The sequence below is a fragment of the Apus apus genome, chromosome 4 (genome assembly GCF_020740795.1).
Source record: "Apus apus isolate bApuApu2 chromosome 4, bApuApu2.pri.cur, whole genome shotgun sequence".
Lineage (NCBI taxonomy): Eukaryota > Metazoa > Chordata > Aves > Apodiformes > Apodidae > Apus > Apus apus.
In genome coordinates this window covers 102,615,823-102,637,039 of record NC_067285.1, presented here as the reverse complement: position 1 = coordinate 102,637,039, position 21,217 = coordinate 102,615,823, and the positions used below count along the sequence as shown (strand labels likewise).

The 21,217-nt window shown below is 37.0% G+C and overlaps 1 protein-coding gene across 1 annotated transcript in view; it reads left to right on the top strand.

Moving 5' to 3' along the window:
- Window positions 1–3,284: 3,284 nt before the first annotated feature.
- JAKMIP1 (janus kinase and microtubule interacting protein 1) overlaps window positions 3,285–21,217 on the top strand; it is a 122,534-nt gene continuing 104,601 nt past the window's right edge. The window contains exon 1 of the mRNA XM_051619567.1: window positions 3,285–3,413. The gene's annotated coding sequence lies outside the window, so the exon portion shown is untranslated. The remainder of the gene's footprint in view (window positions 3,414–21,217) is intronic.

Below are 21,217 nucleotides of genomic sequence, written 5' to 3'. Positions count from 1 at the left end.
CACCTAGGGCACTGTTGGAGGCAGGACACTGCTGGATGGGGCTGAATCTATCTGAACAGGTGTGGTGGTTCTTAGCAGCACACAATTCTTCCTTCTTAGAGTAGTGCTTAGGAGAGGGCATCTAGAAATCTTGGGTATAGTTTTTACCCATATTAATGGTTGATTTTATTGGAGCCATATAACTACAGGAATAAATGAGATATATTAAAATGCAATTATGTGGAAAAGGAGAGAACAGGCCATGCTGTAATAATAATAGCAACAATAACAATAAGCTTTAAAAAAATGGAGGGGGGGGGCTACAGATAAGAACACAAAGGAAAAACTGTTTTATCTTTTTCATAAGGAAGTAGCCATATCCAATGAGATGTAAGAGTTTTCTCTGTATACACATAAAGATGACAGTGACTTGGATACACTTTAATGAGTATGGCACTATAGTGTCTGTGTGTGACACAGTCACTTGGCAACATTAATCTGATCTGGGCTGGCCTAAGCAGATGACTGCATTTTTGTTGAATTAACTGGAACAGGTGATAGGAATGCCAGCATAGTGCTGTAACTTCCAAATAGCTAAACTTGAAGGTTTATTCTTTGGGATTTTAAATAAGGAGTTATAATTTTTACATTATAATTTTGCTTTCTCCTGATGTAGCAGACAGCCCCATGGTAGAATCTGGTGCCCAGGTAGTGCTGTATAATTTGGTTTTGCTTTTTGTTTACTAGGTTATCCTTTTACTGAGAGATACGAGCATAGCTGAAAGATACCAAATCAACCAAGTTTAATTTTTTAAAGGTCTATTTCTTATCCCTGGCCTATCTTACTTAGTTCTAGCATCTGCCTAGCATTTCTGTTGTTATTGCTTCATATCCAGTCATCTCATTCGTTTTGCAAACAAGCCTTAAGTGTTCTTTTCCACAGTTCTCTACAGCTCTTGTAGACAGTGGAAAATCCAGCACTCTATGCAGGATACTGCCTAGTGCCCAGACAAATTACATTGTTCGTTTTCCTTCAATCTCTCCTCTTTCTAGAAATCTCTGCCCTTTCTAGAAAGCCCTTTCTAATAAAGAGCTCAAACATTCCTGGGAATTCCTGGAACTGTCTGTACCACTTTAGATGATTTAGAGATTCATTAATTGCCAAATGCACTCATTTAAGGCAAATATAAAGGGAGGAGCATGAAGATGTTAGCAGTATTTTGTAACAGTTACATTATCTTAATTTCATCCTTCAAACAAGGATGATTAATAGAAAGAACCATTACATTTTAGGCAGGCTCTCTAAAAGCAAATGTCATTATCAGTCCTTGGGTCTGTTTGCAACAAGTTGTAAAGTACAATTTTTTGGACATCTCTTCATTTTTTACAGCTATGTCTAATTTCATATTGTCAGCTAGATCAGCATGGGTATTTAATTTAGAAATAGCTGGAAAAAATGATCACATCTCTTTGCCTAGGTGTTTTAAAATTTAAAAATAATGACCACATCTATTTGACCACGTGTTTTTAAATTTAAAAAAGTCAAGTGAGCTGTAGGACATTCAAATCTCATTAGATGGTTAAGAGGCAGAAGTGCATGAAAAACCTGCAGGTGGGCTTGAGACACAGTTTAGGCCATAATTTCATAAATGTTTTGGAAGCCAACACTGTGACTAAAAGAGGTTTTCCAGCTCTCCCACCATGCCCTGCTGCTTTTTCCTTTGCCAGCCTCTCCTTTCTGCTGGCTCCAGCATTTTTCAGATTATGAGATGAATTGACTCAGAGAGAGTGATAAAGGTTAAAGATACCAAGAAAGGAAAATAGCTCACTTTTAGCCTTGGATTGGTTCTCCTTTTGGCTCACCACAACTGTGCTGGCTTAAGGTAGTGGCAGAATTATTTTTTTGAAGGTTTGTATTGGCTTAAAGTGTTCATGAACCTATGGCCTCGGTTGCAGCACTCTCAGTTTGTTCTTCAAGGGCTTGCCTTTGGCGTCACTGACTAGGAACTTCTCTCAGGATGATTATTTGCTTCAGGTACATGTCTTAGCACTCACCTTTTGTGTCCTTTTCCTCTGCTTGTTTCTGGTCTTCCTCATGACCGTTTATCCTAAGAGCAACAGATTGAGCACTGACTTGATCACTGATGCTCCACAGCAGCCTGTTTGATCATTTTCCCTCCTTCTGTGCTGAATTCTGCACAACTCAGGCAGTATGTGCTCCTGGAAAGCTGTGCTCTGTGGTAGGGTGTTGGAGTGGCTGAGCATCAAGTTCTGTGACCATCACTTGGTGCTTCTCTGGGGATGCTGTAGGGAAAGGCTAAATCTCAAAATGTCTGCATAATAACTTCCACTCTGTGTCTGAATTTCTAAAACCAAACTTTGTGTGTGTCTATAGCTCAGCTTTTGTGTTTTTCCCAGTTAATGCAGTTTTTCATTGCTAAACCAGTCAGTGTTCACCTGTGCTTAACGCAATGTGTGCTCCCAGAAGGGACCAAGTCAGTAGGTGCATCATGCTAATATACACTGGTAAATTGTGTGTGCCTTAAAAAATATAATTACTGGAATTTGGGCTTAGAAATACAATTAGAGGGAGAGTTCAGGTCCTTTTCTGTGGATCTAGAAGTCTTTAGTTCAAATCAGAAGTAATTCTAATACAAAATATTACAGGATGACAGTTTCCTATTGAAACTAGGTTACTTTATATAAAAGAATTAAAGATTTATTCATCCTTAGGGAAGGACCTAGATCTCTAGACTAATGTTTGAGGCACTCAGTAGAGAATAAGGAATCACTCATTTGCTGGCAGGTATTGTAATCATGATCATTGTATGAAGGGCTGTTGCAACACACTTCCAGTTGCATCCTAAGCATAAAATTGACAACAGCTTCTTTTTTGAAGAACAGGTCATGGGAAGTGAACTACAAAACAGAGTTTAGAGCTGTATTAAGTGCAGATGCCTGTCTTAGGAAATCTTGGTGTCAGAAATACAATTTATGGTCTGTTTGATGCCGAGGACTGTACAGAGAGGGAACTTTCCCATTTATCGTAGAGGCAGAGGAGGTGCTGAAAACTGGGTATTTCACCTCCCTTAAGTGGTCAGCATCTGAATTGTGCTTGTTGTGATACTGCAATTGCCAAACCCTCTGCAGATCTAGCCCGAAAAACATTAACTAAAAATGATGTAACATAATCACCATTAACACACAGTGCAACTCCCAGCAGTTCAGTGTGCTGCCATCTCATACATTCAGAATAACCTTGAAACTTAGAAGCTATGTCTGTTTTTTGTCTTCTCAGAAGCAACTTCTGGACAGAGCTGGGAACACTATCTCTGAAAGCAGTTTAAATGCCAGTAACTCGAATGCTGAGAATATTGATGACTCCAAATGTTTGTTCACTTTTGGCTGATCTTGATGCACTGGGTAACTAGAAGGTGACAATTATGAGATCATGAGTAATATTAAAGAACAATGTTGAATGGCAGTTTCTCTATCAAGTGTTCCTAATTAATTAATTAATTTGTTGTTCCCAATGAACTTTTAATATTAGCCAGATTTTAAAACGTTGCATGCTAGCTGACAGCAGTGGCTTATGGTTCTCTACTGCAGTAAAAAAATGGCTGGGTGTTGGTGTGGCTCAAAGTAAGATGTTATGAGGCTAAAACAAAACCATCAAAACGAACATATAAATCACAGAATCATAGAATGTTGGATGTCAGAAGGGACCTCTGGAGATCATCAAGTCCAACCCCCCTGCCAGAGCAGGACCACCTAGGTCACACAGAAACACATCCAGATGGGTCTTCAAACTCTCCAGAGAAGGAGACTCCACAGCCACTCTGGGCATCCTGTTCCAGTGCTCTGTAGCCCTCCCAGTAAAGAAGTTTTTCTTCATGTTGAGGTGGAACTTCCTGTTTTCTAGTTTGTGTCCATTGCCACTTGTTCTACCACAGGCCATAACTGAAAGGGATTGGCCCCTCCTTCTTGACACCCACCCTTCAGAAATATATATACATTGATAAAATCCCCTCTCAGTCTTCTCTAGACTAAACAGACCCAGGTCTCTCAGCCTTTCCTCGTAAGACAGGAGTTCCTGTCCCTTAATCATCCTTGTAGCTCTCTGTTGGACTCTCAAGTAAATACCCATCCCTCTTGAAATGGGGAGACTAAAACTGGACACAATACTCCATGTGTGGTCTCACTAGGGCAGAGAGGGAGGAGAACCTCAACCTGCTGGACACACTCTTCCTACTGCACTGCAGGATACCATTGTCCTTCTTGGTCATAAGAGCACATTGCTGTCCCATGGATAACTTGTCCACCAGGATTCCACGGTCCTTGTCCATGGTGCTGATTTCTAGCAGGTCAACTCCTAGTGGTGCATGTTGTTAGTCCTCCCCCAATACAGGACTCTACACTCATTCTTGTTGAACCTCATTAGGTTCCTCTTTGCCCAGCTCTCCAGTCTGTCCAAATCTTGCTGAATGGCCACACAGCCTTCTGGTGAATTAACCGATCCTCCCAGCTTTGTGTCATCAGCAAAGAGCTGTAGCATCCTTACATAGTAAGAATGGAGCTAGTTCAGCCCAAATGTTGGACATGTCACTCATATGGCAGTGTACCCACCATGACTGTTTTATCTGTGTAGTCTTCTAGTTCCATTAGTAATGTGTCTTGGCAAAGGATGGCAGCCTCTGAAGTTGTGTATCTCAGGAGTTCAGCAAGGCACATAAAGCAGTGTATCACTGACTAGAGAGGACTTGATGTTATCGTGTATTGTAGTTTTCATATTAGCATTGAATAGTGAAGCAGTTAATGGCTTTTTTGGTACCTAATTTTAAATTAATGCAGGTAATACCTATGTGCAGCAGCATAAAATATTTTCTCTGCATACATGAAACAATCTATTTTAGGATTGCTTTGAAGGGCTTTTTTTCCTCTAATTGGGAACATCTCACCTTTTTACCTGCAAAGCCCCAGATAATCTGAGTAACTAATTTGAATTAGTTTTCTGAAATGCTAAATGTAATTAATTCCATGTCTCCAAAAATGACACTAAAATAGATTCTCTGCCTATAAATGTAGCAGTTTCTAGTATTCTGACTAATTCTTCTGGTTTGAAGCCCTGTACTCACTTCACTTTTATTCTGCACTAATCACTCTCTCATTGCCTTTCTTTTCTGCAAGTATTATGAACTCACTGAGGTGGTGGAGAGGGCAGACAGGATGATTGAATTTTCATTTAAAATTGTGTGTGCATAATATGGGTCACCTCTTCTGAGAGAATTTGTTTACTGAAATAACTTTTTTTTAAAAAAACAAAATTATATTTATTCAAAAGGAGCATTTTCATAATCACTGATTGGAAATTCTGCTTGCACTTTATCTATAAAGTAGGCAGATGAAGAAATATCAATTATGTAAATATACAACTGTGGATGGTATGGGTTTGCTAAAGATGATGCTGACATTAAACTTTGTCCTTTGTGATAAGGTTATTGCAAATAACTGCAAATAGACTCCTAAATAACTCTTTTTGTAGAGTAAGTATATTGCTATTGTACTTCTTAAGTTGAACCTCAAAACTACTTTTTACTGTGTCATGATAGTGCTGTATCTAGTTTTCCTGTTGTACATAGTTTTCCTGTCTTACTCTGGTGTAAGTAATAGAAAATGAAATTGCATTTTTTAGTGACTGTTAGAATAATTTTTCTCCTTCCTCCTCCTGATTTTGTCTTCTAACAGCCTGACAGCATGTGGAGCAGCCACATGGGAGCTAGAAGCAATGCTGTGATGCGGCTCTAGTCTGGTGCAGGCAATGGAGGATCTCCAGGATCCATTGGAAAACAAGGCAGAAATTGAAAGTCAATGCATGCACTGGAAATGCCCTACAGAGTCAGGACATCCCTTGTAAATGAGCACATCTAGTTATGCGAGGCTCTCCTGGTATTATATGTTGTTGGGAAGGCAAAAACTGTTCTGTTTCTGTCCATGTACCACAGCAAAGTAAACTTTCTGCAGGATGATAAATGACAGATTTTTAATACTGTTTGTCAAGCCACAATAAGTATGTTGCTGAAAGAATGACAATATTTTTTTTATTTATTTTATTTTTTAAATTCAAAACCACAGTATCATGTAGCAGGACTTCATTTAGACACCAAAGGTTAAATCATGTTACTTCTTATGGTGTTCATTCATCTGTTTGGAACATTGCTCTTTTGATTTGGTGATCTAGCCAGAGGGTAACTTCCTGGCTAGGGGTCATGAATATAGAAATCTTTATCCCATAGTGGTAAATCTAACTCTCCTTCTACATCTAACTTAATGAAAGAGTATCTTCTGCTGCAATGACATTCTGCAAGAGTAGGAAGCTTTCAGGCCTGAAAGCCTCCTACCGATGTAACTGATGAACAGATACATAGTTTAGCATAATTTTAAAATTACCAAAGAACACCATATTCTGACTATTCTTCTGAATTACTAGAACATTGATGAATACTTTAGTTTATAAGGAAGAAGCAGAAAAATAAGGATGTATTTTGTTCTGTAGTTTAGTAGAGTATGAAGGATAGTTTGTGCAATTATACTGATAGTACATTTCATGGTAATAAAGCATTTGAGGTAAGTCATGTAGCACATGCACAGCATGAATACTTCATAGTGATTTTGGAATTAAATTTAGAAGGCAAAATAAATATTTTCTTTGTTCTTTAATTACAATAAATAAATATGCACTTGAATTTGTTAAGCCATGCCATGTCACAACATGATCCTCAGTCTTAGTGCCTCACTTGTGCTATTCTTTGTACCCAACAGGAGCTAGCCATAGCCAAAGTGGAAGCAGGAAAACAATATTTTGTTCATTTGCATGCATTTTCTTCCCTTGGCTATCTTAATTTTCCTGTTAACTGTCCAATGTCTTTATGTCTGCTAAATCTTTTCAGACCTCTTTGGTTTTGAAGAATCATAAAAATAATAAAATAAACTGCTTCATGTTAGAAAACATCAGCCCAATATTCCATTTAATTCTTAGTCGTAACTCTGGTGTAGATGCCTTTGCGTAATGCTCTTTTGTCCTGCTCTGTCTCTCTTGTGTTGTGTAACAGGAAAGTCTGTCCCAGGTAGAGCTTCAAGGTGTGTTTACTTCTGTTAGGGTTGGATTAGATTTGTTTCCTTCAGATCTCTCTTTTTGAAAAACAGCTTTGCTCTTCTAAGAAAAGCGTAGAGTATTTTACACTGTAGTCGTGGTGTGCCTTATGCTCAGTCAAAAAGTAATAATTAAAAGTGGTTCAGTGTTCTTGAGAGTCACTAAGTGCCCTGAGATGCAGCAGGGTGTCAGTTGGTGTTCATGGTTTTATAGTTCTGACCATTGTTCACCAGAAGTGTAACATGGACTGTTCCATAAACAAATGAACTGCAACTCATTCCTCTGCCAAAATGTGCATCTTTCTTGTTTTGAAGATAGTTCAAAGCAAAGCACCTGTTGCAAATATGTTTGTGTCCTAATAGTTCAGATAGTTTCACAGCCTGATCATCTGACTATCACCATAGTGCTTTGCTGACAGATTTCTAAGCTGGTGGGTCACCTTGCAGGTGGGATAGCCAAATCTAAAGCTGCTGTTTTCTCGAAATGCAGAAGGGTTGATCCCTGTTTCTCTAGTAATGCTTCAGATGAAGTGAAGTCTGGCTCTGTTTAAAAATAGCAAAACCCAGCAAAAGCCAGCTGCTCAGAATTGCTTCTGTGATTTATTAGGCTTCTACAGTGACACTCACTTTGTTACTAACAGGGCAAAATGGCATTGTAGAAGTGAACAGCAAAGTTTGTAATGCTCTGGATGGAGCCAGGAAATTAACACAATGATTCAAATCATTATGTATATACTGCCTAAAGGCAGCAGCACAGCCTGAATAGAAAATCCTGTCTTCAGTAGTCTCTTACTCTTATCTGGATTATGCATATCTGTAAGAAAATTTTAAATTAAAAGAAAAAACATTGTGAATCAAGCTTTTAAATATAATTTATTGTAGGACTTCAGTTACTTTTTGTGATTACCAGTATGATTTTATGTGGCAAGAGACTGTTTTTACTTCCCTCTGAAACTTTTTCAGTTGGGAAATTTTATTTTTTAAAGGATACAGTTGATAAGAAAAATCACTTTACTAAAATGCTCTATTACAATTCTACTTTATAACTTATTATCATTTGAGTGTTTTTTTACAGTCAAGATATTTCTCAGGAGCACTTTGTTTTTTACTCCTCCTGCACCTAAAAGCATTAGGATGAATTATGTCCTATTGGAATACAGATGAAAGCTTTTCTTTGAGAGGAAGGTTGTAGAGTGTGGCTGTTGTCCATTCTGCATCTTTGAACTTGTACTCTCTTGTTTAATAATGAGTTGCTATAGAAGTGTGTGTTGTTCTTGTAGTATTAAGGCATTGGTAGAATTTTACACTAGTGGTCTCAGGGTTGATTTTTGAGACAGGTAAGAAAGGCTGGATGGACATGGTGTTGGTGTTGCTAAGGTCAGTGAAATGCACCTTTTATTTTGACATGCTGGAAATACCAGGCTGTGGGTCTGCTCCTGCCTCTCCTTGCCTCAGAGAATTCCTGTATCCACTATACGTAATAGTCTTAATTTCTTTGGACAGAGGATGTCTGACACTAACCCAGGATGCTTCTCAGGATTTCATCAGGTTAATTCATGGTTACATGAAGCTTAAAAAGCCTTCCTAGTTCTCCAGTCATACACAAACTGTTTGATTATGCAATCAAATTGAAAGGAAACCTGGCAAGACCAAAGCTGGCACATCACTGAAAATAATTAACTCTGCCATAATTCATCATCCATAATGTAAAATTCATCTTAACAATAGTGTGATTTTGTTGCTGATGTTAGCACATTTTACTGCTGATCTAAACACCTTTGAAAAATTTTATTTTTCCCTTAGATGCTTTTGGATTTTCTAACCTCTGGTTAGGTAATGTAAGTATTGAGTGCCAGAACAGAGGGTTTTTTCAGAGCTGACAATTTTCTCCAGATCTTCACAGATTTTAAGAAGGATTTAGAAAAGCCTTTGTAGGCATTAAAATTTAGGTGAACTTTCTGTAGTTTCCCCATTTATCTTTAGAATGTTGGAAAAAAAAAATAAGAAGATGCTATATTGAGTCAAGAAAAATGAAGTTGTCAGAAATTACTAGAAACCCATTAACTTATCTAGGGAGACAGGATTTTATTATTTGTCTATCCCTACCAACAGAGGTGATTTACTTGCAGAAAACAGTTGTAAAATAATTTCTCATTGACAGCAGCCGTAACTTAACAACTCTTTGTATAGATGGTTATGGGAAGAATAGGAATTGATCTGTGCAGCTAATGAAAAGGAGGTAATAATTAGACAAAGTATTCTAATATATTTAATAGGATCCCCTTTTGTATCTTGCAATGAGCTAAAAATAGGCAATAATACAAGTGTATTATATGTCATCAGGATTAGTAATACAAAAAACATAATTGAAAATTAGCTTCTGGTGTAAAGTGGAGCTTCTGAAGAGTTGTGATATGAATGCAAGCAAGACACTACAGGAGATAGTCTTAAAGGGGTGGGTTGATCTTTATGGTGTTACTACTGAATAAACAGTTAAAGATAATTAAAACTGAACCCACCACGTCAGGGGCAGCCTGTCAGTGTAAAAGCAGGGTGAAAATTATCTTGTTAACCCAAATAATCAGCACCTGTTGTGCCACTTTTTGAGCAATTTGTTAAGCAAATAATTAAGCTGATTGGTTGGTTATTGTGGTTTATTTGCCTTTGGGCTATCCATCTTCCCAATTATGAAAATTCTTATGTTTACCACAGCTGTCTGTCTTCTCCCTAAGCAACCCAACAAAAAAGGTCACTCCTAAACCCCTTTGTTTATCAAAGGAATCTTCTTGGAAACATGGTGGAAATCCAACAAACCAAGTACACCTTCAATTGAAGAAAAGCCAGTTGCTCAGTTGGTAAGACCATTGGCAAGACATACTAAATAAATACTTTCTCAAGATGCGGGGAGAATCTCCAGATGCTTTTTGCCTGTTTGAAGCACTGATGTGTTGCTTTCTGTTATTTCTATAGAAGAAGTCCATTCTATATAAAGATTTCTACATTAAGGGATTTATTTATTTATTTATATCTATGCATGCAGAAATACACTTTTCTATTATTATAATATTTTTTTTTTAAGTGAGAGAATGGTTATTTGCTGGAGGCTTTTTGCCTCTGTCTCTAAATGGGATTAAAATTAGTTTTCAGGGCTGTCAGCTAGTTACAGAGAGCAGGAGAAAAAAGGTATGTTTTTAAGGGAAGATATATCAAATCAATTATTTGGGGAAAAAGTGTTCAGGTTTTGTTATTGCCTCTCATGAAGAGAGAAGTTATAATGTATTCTTAAATGCTACAACTTTAAGATTTCTATAGGAACTTAATATTTGGAGTTGGGATTGTTATATATGTGTTCCAGTGTAATCCGCAGATTTATAGGATTATGATTTATATTTGCACTGTATGAAGGATAAATGATCAAAGTATCAACTATGTTGTTTTCTGGACTACTTGTGACCTGCATTATCCCTCAGTCATGCAGTTCTAGTGCTCTACATTGAACATTATACACAAGGAACAACATGCACAGTAACTGTAGATAGTAATTTGAACTCTTGCACATAAGGCACTGTGTATATTCCCCTTGTTAGGAGAAGATTTATCTGCCTAAAACTCCTTTAAAAATGGAATACATTCTTGCCTTGCCTTGATAATTAGCAACGTGACAACTATTTCATGTCCTACCTATAGCCTTGTTTGGAATATTGCAATCTCCTAACTCTATTTCTGCAGTGAACTGAAATTATTTGCAACTAAAACACAGATATCAGCCATACGTTTAAATTTTGCTGGACAAAGCTTAATATACGATTGCAATCTGGATAAAAGCTGTAACTTAAATATGGTGTAGAGAACTTACACTGGTACATTCCTTTTCCTGGAGACCACTAGTAGCTGCAAATGCTGGCTATGAGTGTGCTGGCTCTCACAGGATTGCCTAGGAGGATCTCCTTTCTCACATTTCTAACAGGTAGATACCTTCACTTCCTTCCCTTTTCTCTCTCCCATGCTATGCTCTTTCTTCTTAGCCATTTCACCAGCCCCTCATTCTGTTCTGAGCACCACTGCATGTTCAAATCTTTTACAAAGTGGGAGTTACAAGTCCTGAAAATCAGTGTATCTGAAACTTCAACGGCAACTTAGCAGGGACACTGTATTTCTGGTCTGTTTTCAGGCATATTTAATGTTACTGCAAGTTGTGCATGAATAACAATAGATTAGGACCTTTTTCTTCTCCTCTTTTTAATTAAAAAGCAACATGACAAGCAAAAATGTTAGCAAGAGTGTAGCTAGACTGCTTTACAAAGAAGTAATATGTTCTAATGATATACCAGCAGGTGGGGAGTTGAAAATCCAAGTAATTTGTTTTGTTATCAATATCCTGTAATCCTGCTCTAAAGAAAATGAAATCTTTATAATTAATTGATATAAATTAGAGAGGATGGAATAGACATAGGCAGGCTCTGAGTTTAGGATTGCTTTGCTATGAAAATGGTTTGTGAGCTAGAAGTACTAATGTGTACTTTTCAGAGAGAATTATACTAGTGCATCCCTATGAATATGTTAGGATTTTCCTTTGGTCCTGAAGACAGAATGTATAGTTATTGGGTAAGTTTATTCATAATGTGGAAAAGTAGTTAGAAATACAATATGTTAATACATTTACAAAAAAACCCAACCTCAACACACTGACTTCTGTAAAAGATTCTGACTACCTTTACACTCTTATATAGTGTGTACTCTAAAGTCTAATGGGGTATTAACAGAGGAAAGTTGAGGCAACTAAGAAATTCATGCCTTACCTTAAGAAAAAGTAAGGCTTTCATAACAAGATTAGTAACAGTTTTGATGATGAAATTTAAAGGGATTGTCCCAGTTTGTCCTTTCAGTGGCTGCTTGTGTAATCTTGGGCAAGTTTTAAAAATCTTTTTGCCTCAGTTCTCTTAGGGGATTCCTTCTAGAAAAAGTAAGCAATTTGTTCATTTTTTTGTTGCACCTTTGTGGATAAGATATATATATATCTGGATACATATATACAGATACATACACAAACCCAGCAACTTTTCAGACCTTTTCTCTCTTCATTTTTCTTCTAGGGATGCTCCAAGCTGTTAAGGCTCAAGATTTTGATAGTATAGAGACAGTGAAGCTATGAAACAAGTAGTTTGCTACAGAATTCCATTTATTTCAAGTGAAGAAAACCCCACCAAAATCAAAATAAATTGCTGTTTGCAAAATTGCCTGAATCCTTAAGTTTATTCTTTCTTGTCATAAAACATATGTATACATGAATTGGTGTTGGAGTGTTGGATATATGAAGCCATTTTCATTAGAAAGGGCTTCTAGGCTTCCTCCTGGTCTGGCTATGGAGTGAGGTAAAGAGCACTTGTTAACGTCAGCATTGTCAAGGGTGAATTCAGCTTCGGTAGACCTTTTCCCTTTTAAATCTTGATGTTAAACTATAGTGTGGTTGACATGGTCTGAGGAAGCTATAACCTGATATGGGCTGATCCGTGCCACTATACCTGTACTTCCCTCTTTGGATAAAAGACACAAGTATTCTTGTGCAGTTGATGACAATGAAAAGAGTCTGAACTACCCCTCTTTAAGTATAGAATTTTGTGTTTCCTTTTTGATAATAGAGAGTTGGATTTTATATAAAGTAAACATGCACATAGTAGAGCCTGTAGACTCATTTCTAAATACAGGTTTGATGTGATTGGCATTGATTTAGTATATTTGGAAAGAATTTTCAGAAAGCTGAACAGCCATGATAGATGTCATGGACTGACAACAAGCAAGCTGTGCCTTTTTTTGCCTAATCCTTCATTAAGCAGTTTCAGTGCTGTTGAGGAAAAGCCCCCAAGATATGAGTGAAAAAAATGAGGTGTATCAAACCAGACTTGTTTTACATACAACTTTAGAAACTCTGCTGTATAAATTACTGTCACATTGCTTTTCCTTTTCTGTTTTGTGCTTTTTATATGCATTTCAACATGACAACTAGACACGATAATATAGGGTGAACATTGTAAGCAATCTTTAAGGAGTTATTTCATCCCTCTTCTTTCCAAATTGGGAGTTAAAGACCATTATTAATTCTTGAACCTAGATATAGGCTTGCTCTTTGTTTTTATCCAATGAGAAACCTGTATAAAGACTTTATTTGGAAATAGAACATAATAGCATAGTCTTTTTTGAGTGGTACTTGCTTTTAAGAGGAAATAATAAAAACTTGGTAAAAATTACATTTGTAAGCAATCTCTTAAAGGAAGTGATAATGTCGTCTTCTGCTAATCTCTCTGTCATTCAATAACTTCTATCTAATTAGAATAATCAGATTTACAGAAAGCAAGACACTCCAAGTAAAACACTGAATAGTAGTAGCAAAGCCACTAGAAGTCTACTGTTTTAGGACTGGCACTGATGCAAGGATCCTTAGTCTAATACTTGATCTCAGATAATGGCCAGTACCTTAATGTTACAGAGAAGAAGTCAAGAAACTTTAAGTACACGTCTCATTGTAATCTTGAACTGACCCATTTTTATGGGTTTTCATAATATTTAAAGAGAAGTTTTAGTCTGTCATATTGTGTTTTATCTAACTCAGTGTCTAGTTTCTAGCATTAGAAAGCTGAGTCTGGGTAAGGGTAAAAGCAAGGCAAGAGTATAAGACACTTCCTTCCAACTTACTCTTCTATGTCCCAACTGTTTGCAGCTCCATAGTTTGCTGTGCTGAACACCACTGGATTCTTTTTCCCTAGAGATTTGTGCATTCTCCCTCTCAACCTGATTAAATTTCTCGAGCAACAGAATAATTCAGTCATTTTCATTACTTTGTTGTCTGCTCCTTGAAAAGCCACCTCCTTCTGCTTTTTTTCTAAATCTGCATCCTACTACATTCTTGTTCTTTAAGAGAATGACCAGTTGGTTCCTAACCATCATCTTTTTTTGTATGAATGATCTCCTCTAAACTGCCTCTCTTCTAAGCTGAAGAGCTCTACACTCAGTTTTCTTTGCACAGGAGGCCTTTCATACTTTTTGCTGTTTTCCCTCTCATTTGCTTTGTTCTTCTGTTTATCCCAAGACTGCTATTGGATTAGTACCCAGTTAGTGTCAAAGACAATATGCTAGATTAGATGATCTTGGTCTGAGCCAGTATGGTTTTGATGAAGTTCTTCAACAGCCTGTGCTGTTGTCTAGGATTGCATATTGTGTAAACAGTACAGATGGTAAATCTGTGAGCAATTTAGAAAAATACACGCAGAGAAAAGAAGTCTGGTTTACCAAGGTTTATATTTAACAAGAACTCTTCATGTGTTCATGAAATGCCCATGTTTGGGCCAACAGTTTGGTTGACCAGATATTACACACATTTCTTTAGGTTTTTAGATATATAGGATCCTAACTTGAATTAATCAGACACATCTGTTACCACAGACAAATTCTAAGAGGTCTTACTTGTGTGATGACTCTCAGTGGATATTGGTTATTTCTTTCTATCCTTTATGTTTGGAAATAATGAAAATAATGAAATAAGTCTTCTGGCAGGTTACATACACACAGTAAAGACTTACAAGCTGTTCACATCTGAAAAAAAATTTAAAAATATCTTTGTGTTGTTTGTTTTTATACCTGCTACATATCCTATTAGCTTTTGTCTTCATAGTGAAGGTGTAATGTTTTGTTTGGCCAAAGCTAGTGGAAGGAAAGAGAATCCTTCAGACTATGTGTAATTTGCTTCATTTTCTTTTTGATAAACATTCCAGATACTATAGTGTCACTTTTTTTTCATTCATTAACATCACTGTTGAAGTTGATGTGAGATAATTTCCTTTAGTCCTTAGGAGTTAATGTGTAACCCCTTATTTTTAGCATGTCTTCATGAACATTTCTCTCTTTAAATTAATTTCTATCTTATAATTTGAAAACTGAAATTTAACATATAGCTTCAGGTTAAAAAGCTTTCTCAGGTGAGATTATAGTTGCAAAATCCCAGTGTTATGCACAGTTTGTTAAAATCCACAGCTTATTTAAAAAAAATCTTTACCATATAATCAAAGTATTTAGGATCAAGTTCAAGCTTTCCCATTTGGCTGTCATACTTGCTGTTTTTACACCACTGTTCTTTATATGCCCATGATATAGTGCCAAGTAAAAATCAGGATATATATGATGAATCTCTGAGGCATCTCTAGTTATGACATAGTGTTTCAGGTGCTATGGCTGGAATTTCATTCAATATTCCAGATGACATAGGAGTCTGATTTCATATTTTTTGAGGTGAATAGTTTAAAAGACTATTCTTGCTTATATTAGAAATATAGTGGCAAGAGAGAGAAAACAAAGGAGTTGGTAGGTTGCTGGATGGCTGCACCACAGTTGCTACCAAAGTGTTACTATGCTGCAGATATTCAGGAATATTTTGTGGGTGTCTTGCTGTGGGCGTTTTAGGTTTTATGTATCTATTCTGTTGACCTTTTCTGTTAGTGCTGAATGTTTTTGATTACTGTGGTTTCTGTAGGGGTGATAGGAGTTTCTACCATTCTCTCCACGTAAAAGAGATGCAGAGCTTGCTTACTTATTTATTTATTTATTGGGCTCTCTGTTTAGAGACTCTAATGAACATCAAAGTGCTGCCAACCACAGTACTTGTCCAACCTCTCTGTATCAAAGTTATATTAATATCCAAATGCAGACATTTTTATTGACCAAAATCTGAGGTCTGAGCAGTAGGGAAGCGTTACTGTCAGTAGTAAATACTCAGATTTTATTTGCACATTACAGGCTGTTGTTGCGCACAAGATTAGGAGTATAATTGTATAATGTTTATTGTACATGGGAAGGTAGCTTTAAAGACTGAGTTAATTACCTGGATCTTTTCAGTTGGGTATCTGACTCCCAAGTGTGTCTCAGAATCTCCCTCTCTCCCTCATGTATATTAATAGAGAAACATGTTCTTTGATTAACATTTTGCAATATAGGCTTCCTTAAAAAAGATCAATTTATCCATGCAGAAGTTGAATGTGGTCATAATATATTTATGTAAACAAAAAAAAACAAACAGAAGAGATTATAAAGAAATCAACATGGTGACCTGAATGATACATCATACTCAAGCTTTATCATAAAAAGTGCAAACAAGTATCTGCAATTCAGTATTTTCTTCTAATTTCAGTAAGTAATATTGATACACGGGAAGCATAGGAAGTGCTAAGCTGATGTTAATCTTAGTATGTCAGTCTATTGTCTACAAAGCAAGAAAGGTACAAAATCAGACCTTAAAATAGCATCTTGATATTGTTTGCATTTCTACTATGATAAAATGCATGACATGCAAAAGTGTCAATAACTTGCAAGGCCTTCATCCACTTTTACAATGCATTTTATAAAAGCAGATCTGTCAAACAAATGTGCTGTGTCTCAACATGTCAGGTCAGTTGTGAGCACTGAAGGATTTGGTGTTGAGAAGTCCTGAGTATTCTCAACCCTTGTAGCAAACAGGAGTTCATGGGCTGTGTTCACTTAAACCACATCATGTGTGTGTCTTGTTTTTGTTTCTCTTCTTGAAAAACAACCGTAGCTGTGCTACTGACAAGCTTGAATAATTGCAGAGGAGTCAGTAGAATACTGATTAATTATTCAGTGTGTGGTGAACTGGTGCTTAAAAACAAGATTGTAATTGAGCACATAGGCAAAATCACTGCTTATAATTGTGCAAATAGGTCCACCATCATTTAAAATTTGAGGTGATAAGGCAGGTGCTTTTTGTGTTGAACTGCATCTTGAGATGGAATATATTTGGAACAATCATTTCAGGTGGGTGTTTGTCTCCTCCCCATTACACTGTGTCCTTCTGCCCAAATATTCAGTGTTCATGAGCTGCATTGTATGCACTTATCTGGACTTGCCTCTTTCCCTTCTCTTCTCAGATGCTATACTACAGCAGGGAGCACATTTCCTACTTCATGTTTATTTGATTATTCCTATTCAGATGGAGGATGGGGCAAGCCTTTCTGTCCCATCTGACCAAAGAGCTATGACAGATTGGGGTTTTTTTCGGCAATAAAGCTGTGGAAAGCTTGTAACGTTTGGTTTTGTTAAAATGTTTACAGTGTATTTCAGAAGTGTGTTAAAACAATGTTTGATAGTTGTTCACCACTTATGTGTCTATACAGTGTTTTCTTCTTCTCATCTCCCCTGTCCTTCTTTGACTGAATCAGTGAATTAAAATGGAAGGAGTATGGTGTTCAGTATGATATGTGAAATATAGTGTTTTTAATTTGATCTGTAGATGTTACTTTAGGCCAAGTTATAGAAACTGCATGTTTCTGGTGACTGGTACATGAATAAGTAACATAGGAAAGGAAAATATAGTCTGTGTTCATTATCTTGAGGGATACCTTGTAGAAGGTCAGGGATAACATCTCACAGGCTTTAAAAGGAAGGAGTGGATTCTGCAAGCTCAAGGAAAAACTATAATGCTTAGTGAAAGAAGCTCTTCTCTAAACAGTCACAGCTGTTGAACATGGATGTATTTTTCATGCACCATGAGCAGTTTGGTCCTGTACAAGTGAGAAATGAACCAGAACAGGCTTTTGGGAGGGGTTTGCAGACTCCATCCTTGGAGGTTTTCAAGGCAGGCTGAATAAAGCAGTAGGTTGACCTGGAAAATTCCTGAGGTCCCTTCCAAGCCATGTTATCCTACTATCTTATTACTCGGCTAACCAGGAATTCTCCAACAATGCTGCACAGTCACTGTCACTGCACTTCAAGCATGGGAACACTGTTAACATGAAAAATAAATAAATAGATATGTAAATAAATCTGCTTTTCATTTTTAACAGGCAAGTTGGTCCTGTATTAGAAAAATTAAAACTCTTCTTCCTTTCCACCCAGACCCTCACACTGAAATACTCAGTTGACCAAGCCCTGATTCACTCAGATGGAGACAGTAAGGGAATATCAGAATCCAGTATTGGCTCCAGAAGTGTTCTTGATCTGCCCCCTGCAGCTGTCTTGGCATGGCTGGACTAGTGGTATCCAAACAGAAAAAAAAACTAAAAAGAGGCTAACAATTTTGAAGAAATGTTCACTGCATTGTTAAATTCAGTGGACTATTTCTATGCACATTCCTGTGAAGATCAATGGCTTTAGAAGAAGGAGTGCATTTGTTACAGAGTCAGTGTTGACAACATGTTGGTTTTATTTTGTAGCTTCCCACTGCAGATATTCAGCACCAGCCTGCTTGACACCAGCTATTAACTTTGAGTTGATTACCTGTCAGATTAGGAAGGCTCAATCTTGACAAAGTCATTTTGGAAAAGAAAAATGCATACAGTATTCCTAGCACCTGTTGGTGTCTTCTGTCAGAGCAAGGTGTACTGCCAGAAAAACTAGAATTAAAAAATGTGAAGAGGCGGGGGGAAAAAAAAAAATCCCAACAAACCCTCCTCACCAAACTGGTTACTATTACTCAGTGGTTCCTTAAAAATGTGCCAGGATCTGGGAGTACATCTATTTTCTGTGTTTTGTGTGTCAAAAGTTGTTTTCAGAATGTACTGAATTAACAAAATCTTGGTGCTGTTACTGTGTCCCTGCTGTTTGCATCTTGATTTGAAGCTCATCAAACTATAAAAAAGTAGTTCTTGACTGTTCTGGAGATCTGTCATTTATATGTTAATAAAATTTACAAAAGCATATGCAAGGATAGGAAAATGGTGGATTTTCCTCTTCATTTGACCGCCACTTCAGGGGGTATATTTAAATTCTGACTTACAATATAGTTCTGTAGATGTGAGATACAGAATTGCTTTCATTTTCTTAGAAATTCTTGATGAATATGAGGTTTTAATCAGAAACCATTAAAAAAAAACACATGGGAAACTGTGGATTTTTAGTTGGTTGGGGTGTTAGTTTTTTGAGAGATTCTTAACACTGAATTCAATGAATATTTTCTGGATTGCTTGTTTTATAGAATCAAGATTTATGTCCTGCATAGATGTGTGAGTCTAAGTGATGTTTTTCTTGTCTGAAAGCAGGTGATGAAAGCCATTTAGTTCTAAATGAGTCTGTTAAAACTTTTGAAGAGACAATGTCTGGTTTAGTTTAGATTTTGGTACCCAGGATGATGTCTGTCCTTAGAAAGACAGAAGCCCTACTCTGCAGTATTGTGTTTCAAGCATATGCATAAACAATGCTGCAACTGTGGTGATTTATAAGGCAAGTGCAGAGAACATTAGATTATTTGCCTTTCAAAATGCCTTGAAACTCCTCTAAACAATCAAATTATCTTAGTCTGGTATTTACAGGACCCTGAAGTTAGTGAAGAGACATTTGAGAAATACTCATGGAACTGACATGCAATGCAGAGAGAAATTTATCCACCTAGACCAAAAAAAAATAAAATATATATATTTGGAGATTACTTGATCCATTGTCCTTCTTAAGAGTAGGATGGTGAGATAAAGTACTCCTGACGTACATTTACTTGACTTGTTCTTAATTGCCTGCTTGATGGAGATCACTTCTTGGAAAGATTAGATAGATCTTTCCAGGTTTCCTCTTTCTAGGTTATCTGTCTCTCTGGTTAGCAAGTCTTACTGGATCCCTCTCTCCCTCACAGTGTCTATCTGAGGTCTTACTCCTTTTTCATCGTTTAACCCAGTGAGGATTTTATTCCTCTTTCCCTTGACAGCAGTCTTTCACAGATGTGAAGACTCTTGCCAATTCTCTTTATTTTTTTATTCAAGGTTAACTATCCCAATTATTTTCAGCCATGCGTTTTAGGCTGTTTCTTGTGCCTTCCATCTAGACTACATAAATGGCCTATTTCTGCACAAAATTGGATGCAGTACTCTAGACTGAAAGTAATGAAAGGAATTGCCTCACACAGGAGGCTTATTCTTGAACAAATCACCTATATTTTGCCTGTTTGCAGATATGATATTCTTCAGACACTAGATTTTTTTGCTTTTTGAGACAGATGTACAGTATGTTGTTAATTTCCCAAAGACATTTCTGGGTATGTGCTAGTTGTGACCTTCTAGATAGTCTGGTTAAGGTATTGCAAGTGATGATTTATCTGCTGTATGTATGCTCTTACTTGTCCATATCAAATTTTCTTAATTATATATGTCATTTTCTTAATTATGGGTAGTAACATAAGAATCCCTTTTTGGAGCTCGTGTGGTAAACTTTTCTAGGCATAAGTCTAGACTTTGGTATTTCAAGCTAATCCTTGAAATTATTTGAAAATAATTTCAAAATAATTGAAATTATTTTTTAAATCCTTATTTAATATTGAAAAAGTTTTGCAGATAAAAAGTGTTTTATTACATACAGTATATTGTGTGTAATAAATAACTCCATTTTCATTGGAGTGAAATAGATCATTATATGTAGATAGAATCATATAATCATATAGGTAGGAGAAGACCTTTAAGACTGAGTCCAACTGTTGACCCAGCACTGCCAAGTCCACCACTAAACCATGTCCCTAAGGACCACATCTCTACCTTTTTAAAATAACCTGAACAGCCTGTTCCAGTGCTTAAGAACCCTTTCTGTGAAGAAATTTTCCCTGATATCCAATCTAAAAATTCCCTGGTGCATCCTGAGACCATTTCATCTTGTTCTATCACTTGTAATTGGGAGAAAAGACTGACCCCTACATCACTACAACCTCTTATCAGATAGTTGTAGAGAGTGATAAGGTCTCCCTTCAGCCCCCTTTTCTCCAGACTAAACAACCACAGTACCCTCAGCCTCTTCTCATAAGACTTGTTCTCCAAACCCTTCACCATCTTGGTAGTTCTCCTCTGGACATGCTCCAGTACCTCAATGTCTTTTTTGTAGTGAATGGCCCAGAACTGGACACAGTACTCAAGGTGCAGCCTCACCAGTGCTGAGTACAGGGGGACAATCACTTCCCTAATCCTGCTGGCCACACTGTTGCTTATGCAGACCAGGATGCTGTTGTCCTTCCTGGCCACCTGGGCACACTGCTGGCTGATGTGCAACTGGCTGTTGACCAACAACCCCAGGTCCTTTTCCACTGGACAGGTTTCCAGCCACCCTTACCCAAGTGTGT